Here is a 10764-nt window from a genome sequence, read left to right on the forward strand (position 1 = left end):
TGGGTTAGTATGTCAGTGGGGAGCGGTAGTGTAGTGGTCAGCGCTACGCTGCGCTACGAACCTGGCGACCCGAGTTCGATTCCCGCTCACAGCCAACACCGGTGACCATTAACTGAACCGGTCCTGGGCCTCCCCTAAGTCGACTCAGCCTCAAATGAGTACCTGGTGCGGTGTTTACAAAAAAAACATCGCCACTGGGGAGACAAATGTGGCCCGGCGTGGTGCTGGCCACCCACCCCCTCGTGTGCCGTGCCGGCCTTCATAGGTGCTGCTACTCGCTAACAGCACTTGCCCCTACAGTCTGTTACGGCTACACGGGGGATCTTTGTTTGCTGTGTCGACCTTAATAGGTGCTCGCTAACAACACCTACCCCCAGCAGTCTGCGGAGCTGTGCCCTTGCTCGTATGTGGAGTTTGTGGTGCACCTAGCCTGGTACGAGCGTCGTCAGCACCGACATAAGCGATGACTTAGCGCCCTCACGTGGTTCTGTGTATAACCCCACAGACTGTACTGTCGTTCATTCTATACTATAGACTCACTGCAGCTAGTGTCAAACTTAGTAGTTAGTGTTAAACTTAGTAGTTAGTGTTAAACTTTATAGTTAGTGTCAAACTTAATAGTCAGTGTCGAACTTAATAGTTAGTGTCAAACTTAGTAGTTAGTGTTAAACTTAGTAGTTAGTGTTAAACTTTATAGTTAGTGTCAAACTTAGTAGTTAGTGTCAAACTTAATAGTTAGTGTAAAACTTAATAGTTAGTGTCAAACTTAGTAGTTAGTGTCAATCTTAGTAGTTAGTGTCAAACTTAATAGTCAGTGTCAAACTTAATAGTTAGTGTCAATCTTAGTAGTTAGTGCCAAACTTAATAGTTAGTGTCAAACTTAATAGTTAGTGTCAATCTTAGTAGTTAGTGTCAAACTTAATAGTTAGTGTCAAACTTAATAGTTAATGTCAAACTTAGTAGTTAGTGCCAAACTTGGTAGTGTCAAGCTTAATAGTGTTAATAAACTTAATAGTGTAAAACTTAGTAGTTAGTGTCAAACTTAATAGTTAGTGTCAAACGTAATAGTTAGTGTAAAACTTAATAGTCAGTGTCAAACGTAATAGTTAGTGTCAAACTTAATAGTTAGTTTTGATTTAAAGCTTTCGTGACTGCAGGGATTCATATTCTTGGTTCTTTCGGTAAAGTCACCACGTTAGAATGGAAACAATAAAATAATAAAAATATAAAACAATACATTTCTCACGACGTTTCGACTGCAACACAAGCAATCAAGTTTTTACACTTAATAGTTCGCGTCAAACTTAATAGTCAGTGTCAAACTTAATAGTCGGTGTCAAACTTGGTAGTTAGTGTCACGCTTAATAGGCCAATCAGTTTCAAAGACAATGCCTCAAATATGATCGGAGCATGATTGCACGTTCACCACAAGTAACTGTGTGTGGTCAATGCAGTGCTTGATTACTGGCAAAAGGTCAAATCTATTTGGTGTTTGGACATCTTAGCACCTCCTGTTTAATTGTCAGAAAGGCTAAAACGTCTTCCTATTTTTTTTTGAGAACGCGCTGTTGCTCTGCACCTGCTGCCTCTGTGTTTCTGTGCGAGTTTCTCTGCGTGCGATGCGGCAAAGCGTCGACTTCCCAATTCTACAAAGACGAAACGATTCTCTTGAAAGGTTTGCCGACCCCTGAACTGTAGAACTATAAGAGGCTCCACTTGCTTGTTCTACAAGGATAGTTCAGATGTCTTGTGACCACCACCCCCCCCCCCCCATTTAATTCTCTAAAACTTAATATGCACTATATTCTTGGTTCTTTCACTGCAGTCACGAAAGCTTTAAATCAAAATTTTATATACACCGTTTTTTTGTTACTAACGTAATTTTTATTTATAAAACCGAAATGGATATCAGAAGTCAAAACAAAAAGTTTGGGATCAATTAATTCGGGGGAAGGGGGGGTCACAAGACATCTGGACACCACCCTGGTACAATAAGTACTGCACAAATGCCATGTTATTATTAGTTTAATAATAATAACTACAGTGTAATCAAGCCTTAATAATCAAGGATATTGTTTAGCGGCCATCCAACGATATGAAATGCACGTTGTGCTCAAATGTGGCGCGCTGGTGGTAATCATCGGCATTAGATCGCTGTGTTTCGCCGGGGTATATTAAACCCCGTCGTATTTATTACCGTGCTTGAATATGCAACATTTACGCACCGCTGTCCTGTAGCAGGAGTCACGCGAATATTTGGTGCTAAGTGATGCTTGAGTGTCTCACCTGCTTTGAGAATCAGAATCAGGTGCATCTTGTAGTAATAGGTTTTTACCCTTTTTAACTGGCACAAAAAATCGACACCTTAATTCGAGGTGCATCTTTTCTAGATTTAAAGCTTTCGTGACTGCTAGGATCCATATACTCTTGGGTTCTATTGGGTAAAGTCACTTAGGTGAAAATAAAATAACAAAAATTCACGACGTTGCGGCCACAACACAAGCGGCCTTCATCAGGTGAAGGGACGAGACAGTCTCCTGATGAAGGCCGCTTGTGTTGTGGCCGAAACGTCGTGATTTTTTGTCATTTTATTTTCACCTACGTGACTTTACCCAATAGAACCAAAGAGTATGAGGTGCATCTTGTTGGTTTTTGTCTCGTGCGGTGCGTCGTTAACCGTCATCTCGCGATGATGACGACGATGGTGACGACGATTACTTAAACCGTTAACCGTTTTCAGAATCTCATTACAGGTTCCAAATGTCAGGCGTTTAAACGAACATTTGCCCGTTGTTATTCTTAGCTCTTTCGGTAAAGCCACTTTGAAGGGAAACAATACAATAAGAAAATATATATAAAACAATAAAAATAGTGATAATTTTAATTGTTTTATATATATATATATTTTATTATCACTAAAAATAGCGAGAATTTTTATTGTTTTATATATATAAATCAAAATTTGACCGTTGTTTCAACGCTGCCGCACCGGCAGATCGGGCGCGTTGGTCATAGTCCACCGTCAGATGCCGCCCTAAATACCGTGATCAGAATCAGAAGATGTATTTATACTGGGGGAATCCGATGAGCTATGAAGCGCTTTGTTTTACGCAGACGTCTAAGTAGAGGTACGCGGTCAGCACGTTACAACAACACAAAAAAACATGCTAAAGGAAGTAAAAAGTAGAGAAACGGTAAACTAATCGGTTTAAAAAATACACGAATAAAACTGAACTACTTTGACTTTACCAGGTGAAGCCCACTGAGCAATGTAGCTCTTTTTCAGAAGCCACCTGGCCACAAATGACAGCTCAACGAAGTGGCTCATCAACGTGGACATCTATTGCAGCCAGAGATATTACAAATAACGTCAACGTTCTAAGCGCATGTTTCACCAGCTCTGCTCAATCCACTGCTGGATGAAGGCCTCCTCAGTGCAAAGCGCCGTCATTTCGTCACGATCCTTTTACAATTCGTGGTTCACTTATGGTTGCTGACCAGCCCATGCTGCGCATCTGTTCACAAAGAGCTTCATAGCTCATCGGATTCCTCCAGTCTCAATCAAGATTCTGATTCCGGTAATCCGGCTAGCAAGCGCCTGCACCTCGACTGATCCCACCGCTCCGTCTCCTCGGTGAATGTCCTCTCAGACGCGACCCATTCCGAGTAGTAACGAATAATAATCACAACAATTTAGCTACGACAGTTTACAGTAGGGTCCGCGTACTCGCCCAGATAAAAAATTATAAGGGGGAAAACCCGCCCAGATCAACTGTATAAATGCGTGGCTCTTAATTCATAATAACACGAGTGTGCTATGAATAAGGGCCATTGCCCGAAACGTTGCACGGTTATTTTTTCTCCCTCCCTCTCCTTTTAAGGCCAAAGGTGTTATATCTAACTAGATTTGGTGCTTTCGTGACTGCAGGAATTAATCGTTGTATCTGCCTTTGTGTCTTGAATTGGCTTTATGTCGCTGTGTTGTCTCTACCTACGGTTGTGTACCTGGGTGTCTCTAAGTGTGCGCTGCGGTGCCCTCTCTGTGCGCCTGACAACTTATATTATGCTAATTTGTGTACCATTGTCTCTGATTCCCAGCCCCCCCCCATCTCTAGCTATTTAAAGCCTCGGTAGAGAGCTGCTTCACCTCTTAACTGTGTGCGTGTCTCACCCCATAGGTCTAAGGTATGTATTCCACCACTATCTTAAATGTCACACAACTTAAAATTTAACAATCTTTGAAATAGCGTATTCAACAAGACCATGCGTTAATTGTGTTTTTAACCGACCGTCTGTGTTGCTTTATACAGTTTCCAAATTTTGCTAAACCCTGTTTGATTTAGTGTGAAGTTCCGTCTCTCTGTGTCCCCTGGTATATCTGTGTTAATTCCCTCTACTTGAGGTCTGTATATATATCTGCGGTTATGTGTTTCCTCTACCTGATGATGATTGCTTGTGTTGCAATAGAAACGTCGTATATTACGTAATTTTATTTTTTCTTATTTCTACGTGACTTTACCGAAAAAAAAGAAAATATTTATCGGTGTTATATCTGTGAACGAGTCTCCGTTTGTTTTCTTTTCATGAACAAAAGGCGGCGCTATCACCACATTTTCATTTCAACAGCCGTGAGACATCTGCCATCAGTGTATCTCCCTAGCGGTAAAGTAAGCGGTGTCAACGCTTACCTGTCAACCCGCACAGGTTACCCCTATTACACATACAGGGACATTGTATCTGTCAACCCGCACAGGTTACCCCTATTACACATATAGGGACATTGTACCTGTCAACCATACAGGTCACCCCTATTACACATACAGGGACATTGTATCTGTCAACCCACACAGGTTACCCCTATTACACATACAGGGACACTGTACCTGTCAACCCGCACAGGTTACCCCTATTAGACATACAGGGACATTGTACCTGTCAACCATACAGGTTACCCCTATTACACATACAGGGACATTGTATCTGTCAACCCACACAGGTTACCCCTATTAGACATACAGGGACATTATACCTGTCAACCCGCACAGGTTACCCCTATGACACATACAGGGACATTGTACCTGTCAACCCATACAGGTTACCCCTATTACACATACAGGGATACTGTACCTGTCAACCCATACAGGTTACCCCTATTACACATACAGGGACATTGTACCTGTCAACCCATACAGGTTACCCCTATTACACATACAGGGACATTGTACATGTCAACCCATACAGGTTACCCCTATTACACATACAGGGATACTGTACCTGTCAACCCCACAGGTTCCTCCTATTACACATACAGGGACATTGTACCTGTCAACCCATACAGGTTACCCCTATTACACATACAGGGACATTGTACCTGTCAACCCATACAGGTTACCCCTATTACACATACAGGGACATTGTACCTGTCAACCCGCACAGGTTACCCCTATTACACATACAGGGACATTGTATCTGTCAACCCATACAGGTTACCCCTATTACACATATAGGGACATTGAGTTTTCAGGTCCATACAGTTCGACTGCTGTACATGTTGTTGTCGTCAAGACATTCCCCAGCAAGATTTACGGGTTGTTGTTGTTGTTGTTTACGAGGCTGCCCGCAAAGAGGGGGCAGCCTAAGAGCCGCACGTGACCTCTAGAGCCGCATGCCGTCCACCCCTGCAATAGAGGATGTGTGTTCTTACTTATAAAACAAACATTTAAAACCCTCCTGAACATAAACTGACGCTTCCGCTTATTGTAAAACAATGTACAGGGAAAGAGTGTTTTTTTTTTAGTATTATATCCTCTGTACATTTCAGACATTAATCGTGAAAACATGCATTGTGTTTTTGAACAACTCACAAATTCGATGTAAACAATAAACTACTGCAGATGAGGGCAGGGGGTGGGGAGGCTTATTAAATAGCAAAACGTTAAGTATACACAGAGGCATGATAACTGCAAGGGTGCACATTTTCTTGCCAAACAACGCACCCCCGATTGGCACCGTCGGCTACGTACGGTGCTAAAGAAGTTCAACATACATACACATCACCCACGCATTCGATTAGCACGGTTGGCTACGTATGGTGCGAAATAAGTTAAACATATATTTTGATTTAAAGCTTTCGTGACTGCAGTAATTCATATTCTTAGCTCTTTCGGTAAAGTCACGTTGAAGGGAAACAATAAAATAATAAAATATATATATAACAATAAAAATTCTCACGACGTTTCGACCATAACGCAAACGGTCATCATCAGGTTATGGTCGAAACGTCGTGATAATTTTTATTGTTCTATATATATTTTATTATTTTATTGTTTCCCTTCAACGTGACTTTACCGAAAGAGCTAAGAATATGAAGTTAAACATACCCGACCAAGAACGTAATACAGGGTATTTTTTTTGGGGGGGTGGAGTGGGGGTGAGATCGCGATTATGTAAGTTGAACATAGGTACGCACATAAACACAGATCAACGATCCGTCCCATCATCGCTGAGCTGCTCCGGCAGGCGAGGAAGCTGCGTTGGCTGTGTCACGTGGCCAGCATGCCCAGCCACCGCATGGCCAAGCAGCCTCAGTTTGGCCGAATGAATGCACACATACAGCAGTCACAACCTACACATCAATGAAGACCTCAGCGGTGGCACCTCGCCTCCGACTCAAGTGCCGATGTTCCATTCTGGCATCGCGCTGCTGCTGTTACTGTCACGATCCTAGAATCTCACCCAGATCCGGAAGAACCTGGACGTCCAGAATAAAGACCTGCTCATGTCGAGACCCAAATATCGCATCTCCATCGCTTTGACATGTCCTACTCCTCCTCCTCAAACCGGATCAGAACATCAACAGGCCAATAACGCCCATCTCAGCATCGGAACGTGTATTGATACTGGAGGAATCCGATGAGCTCTGCAGTTCTTTATATTTAGTCGGGGCGGGTAAGAACGTCACAGCAACAAACGGTACCAAAAACACGATAGGAGTGCAAAGTTCAAGAAAGATCAACAAATCACCCAAACACAAACAAATACAACAACTAAACCATCCACATCCTACCAGGCAAAGCCCACTGAGGTATGAACCTACTATTTCATAAGCGACATGGCTATCACAAATGATCGCTCAGCAAAGCACAGAACACTCGGAGCGATGGACGGCACGGCAAAGCCACTGTGGTCAGTGAACTCCTCCTGTGGAGGAGGAACAGCCTCAACTCTGTCTCGCGAGGGCCTCGCGTGGCCAGCGGACCTCGAGATCGGCATTTTCAGCTCCTGAACCACATTGCCATGCACGACAACAGAATTGTACAGAGTGATCTTGTAACAATATAAAGAGACGTATTACAGTATGTGCATTGGTATTACAGAGATGGATGATAATGTCTCTGTTCAGTTGAACACTTAGGCTGTTGCGACCAATATTATCCATAATAGAGGGGGGGGGGGGGGGGTGTGTTAGATCGTGTAAATACAAAAGCGTCGTTAAATCCGCCACCACTCGACACAGCCAATTATTCCGGTTTGGGAATGGTTTTGTTTACGTGCGTCTGGGTGTCTGGGTGTTTAGGGTCAGGGGTAGAGTTAGGGTCAGTGACAGGGATAGTACTCGTGTCTGGGTGTCTGGGTGTTTAGGGTCAGGGGTAGAGTTATGGTCAGTGGGAGGGATAGTACTCGTGTCTGGGTGTCTGGGTGTTTAGGGTCAGAGTTAGGGTCAGTGGGAGGGATAGTACTCGTGTCTGGGTGTCTGGGTGTTTATGGTCAGGGGTAGAGTTAGGGTCAGTGGGAGGGATAGTACTCGTGTCTGAGTGTCTGGGTGTTTATGGTCAGGGGTAGAGTTACGGTCAGTGGGAGGGATAGTACTCGTGTCTGGGTGTCTGGGTGTTTAGGGTCAGGGGTAGAGTTAGGGTCAGTGGGAGGGATAGTACTCGTGTCTGGGTGTCTGGGTGTTTAGGGTCAGGGGTAGAGTTAGGGTCAGTGGGAGGGATAGTACTCGTGTCTGGGTGTCTGGGTGTTTAGGGTCTGGGGTAGAGTTAGGGTCAGTGGGAGGGATAGTACTCGTGTCTGAGTGTCTGGGTGTCTAGGGTCAGGGGTAGAGTTAGGGTCAGTGGGAGGGATAGTACTCGTGTCTGGGTGTCTGGGTGTTTAGGGTCAGGGGTAGAGTTAGGGTCAGTGGGAGGGATAGTACTCGTGTCTGAGTGTCTGGGTGTTTAGGGTCAGGGGTAGAGTTAGGGTCAGTGGGAGGGATAGTACTCGTGTCTGGGTGTTTAGGGTCAGGGGTAGAGTTAGGGTCAGTGGGAGGGATAGTACTCGTGTCTGGGTGTCTGGGTGTTTAGGGTCAGGGGTAGAGTTAGGGTCAGTGGGAGGGATAGTACTCGTGTCTGGGTGTCTGGGTGTTTAGGGTCTGGGGTAGAGTTAGGGTCAGTGGGAGGGATAGTACTCAAGTCTGAGTGTCTGGGTGTCTAGGGTCAGGGGTAGAGTTAGGGTCAGTGGGAGGGATATTACTCGTGTCTGGGTGTCTGGGTGTTTAGGGTCAGGGGTAGAGTTAGGGTCAGTGGGAGGGATAGTACTCGTGTCTGAGTGTCTGGGTGTTTAGGGTCAGGGGTAGAGTTAGGGTCAGTGGGAGGGATAGTACTCGTGTCTGGGTGGATGGGTGTCTGGGTGTTTATAGTCAGGGGTAGAGTTAGGGTCAGTGGGAGGGATAGTACTCGTGTCTGGGTGTCTGGGTGTTTAGGGTCTGGGGTAGAGTTAGGGTCAGTGGGAGGGATAGTACTCGTGTCTGAGTGTCTGGGTGTCTAGGGTCAGGGGTAGAGTTAGGGTCAGTGGGAGGGATAGTACTCGTGTCTGGGTGTCTGGGTGTTTAGGGTCAGGGGTAGAGTTAGGGTCAGTGGGAGGGATAGTACTCGTGTCTGAGTGTCTGGGTGTTTAGGGTCAGGGGTAGAGTTAGGGTCAGTGGGAGGGATAGTACTCGTGTCTGGGTGTTTAGGGTCAGGGGTAGAGTTAGGGTCAGTGGGAGGGATAGTACTCGTGTCTGGGTGTCTGGGTGTTTAGGGTCAGGGGTAGAGTTAGGGTCAGTGGGAGGGATAGTACTCGTGTCTGGGTGTCTGGGTGTTTAGGGTCTGGGGTAGAGTTAGGGTCAGTGGGAGGGATAGTACTCGTGTCTGAGTGTCTGGGTGTCTAGGGTCAGGGGTAGAGTTAGGGTCAGTGGGAGGGATAGTACTCGTGTCTGGGTGTCTGGGTGTTTAGGGTCAGGGGTAGAGTTAGGGTCAGTGGGAGGGATAGTACTCGTGTCTGAGTGTCTGGGTGTTTAGGGTCAGGGGTAGAGTTAGGGTCAGTGGGAGGGATAGTACTCGTGTCTGGGTGTCTGGGTGTTTAGGGTCAGGGGTAGAGTTAGGGTCAGTGGGAGGGATAGTACTCGTGTCTGGGTGTCTGGGTGTCTGGGTGTTTAGGGTCAGGGGTAGAGTTAGGGTCAGTGGGAGGGATAGTACTCGTGTCTGGGTGTCTGGGTGTTTATGGTCAGGGGTAGAGTTAGGGTCAGTGACAGGGATAGTACTCGTGTCTGAGTGTCTGGGTGTTTATGGTCAGGGGTAGAGTTAGGGTCAGTGGGAGGTATAGTACTCGTGTCTGAGTGTCTGGGTGTTTATGGTCAGGGGTAGAGTTAGGGTCAGTGACAGGGAAAGTACTCGTGTCTGGGTGTCTGGGTGTTTAGGGTCAGGGGTAGAGTTAGGGTCAGTGACAGGGATAGTACTCGTGTCGGGGTATCTGGGTGTTTAGGGTCAGGGGTAGAGTTAGGGTCAGTGGGAGGGATAGTACTCGTGTCTGGGTGTCTGGGTGTTTAGGGTCAGGGGTAGAGTTAGGGTCAGTGGGAGGGATAGTACTCGTGTCTGAGTGTCTGGGTGTCTAGGGTCAGGGGTAGAGTTAGGGTCAGTGGGAGGGATAGTACTCGTGTCTGGGTGTCTGGGTGTTTAGGGTCAGGGGTAGAGTTAGGGTCAGTGGGAGGGATAGTACTCGTGTCTGAGTGTCTGGGTGTTTAGGGTCAGGGGTAGAGTTAGGGTCAGTGGGAGGGATAGTACTCGTGTCTGGGTGTCTGGGTGTTTAGGGTCAGGGGTAGAGTTAGGGTCAGTGGGAGGGATAGTACTCGTGTCTGGGTGTCTGGGTGTCTGGGTGTTTAGGGTCAGGGGTAGAGTTAGGGTCAGTGGGAGGGATAGTACTCGTGTCTGGGTGTCTGGGTGTTTATGGTCAGGGGTAGAGTTAGGGTCAGTGACAGGGATAGTACTCGTGTCTGAGTGTCTGGGTGTTTATGGTCAGGGGTAGAGTTAGGGTCAGTGGGAGGTATAGTACTCGTGTCTGAGTGTCTGGGTGTTTATGGTCAGGGGTAGAGTTAGGGTCAGTGACAGGGAAAGTACTCGTGTCTGGGTGTCTGGGTGTTTAGGGTCAGGGGTAGAGTTAGGGTCAGTGACAGGGATAGTACTCGTGTCGGGGTATCTGGGTGTTTAGGGTCAGGGGTAGAGTTAGGGTCAGTGGGAGGGATAGTACTCGTGTCTGGGTGTCTGGGTGTTTAGGGTCAGGGGTAGAGTTAGGGTCAGTGGGAGGGATAGTACTCGTGTCTGGGTGTCTGGGTGTTTAGGGTCAGGGGTAGAGTTAGGGTCAGTGGGAGGGATAGTACTCGTGTCTGGGTGTCTGGGTGTCTGGGTGTTTAGGGTCAGGGGTAGAGTTAGGGTCAGTGACAGGGATAGTACTCGTGTCTGAGTGTCTGGG

Source organism: Petromyzon marinus, chromosome 52 (genome assembly GCF_048934315.1).
Source record: "Petromyzon marinus isolate PM22_M1 ecotype Great Lakes invasive population chromosome 52, UKy_Petmar_22M1.pri1.0, whole genome shotgun sequence".
In the NCBI taxonomy this organism is placed as follows: Eukaryota; Metazoa; Chordata; class Hyperoartia; order Petromyzontiformes; family Petromyzontidae; genus Petromyzon; species Petromyzon marinus.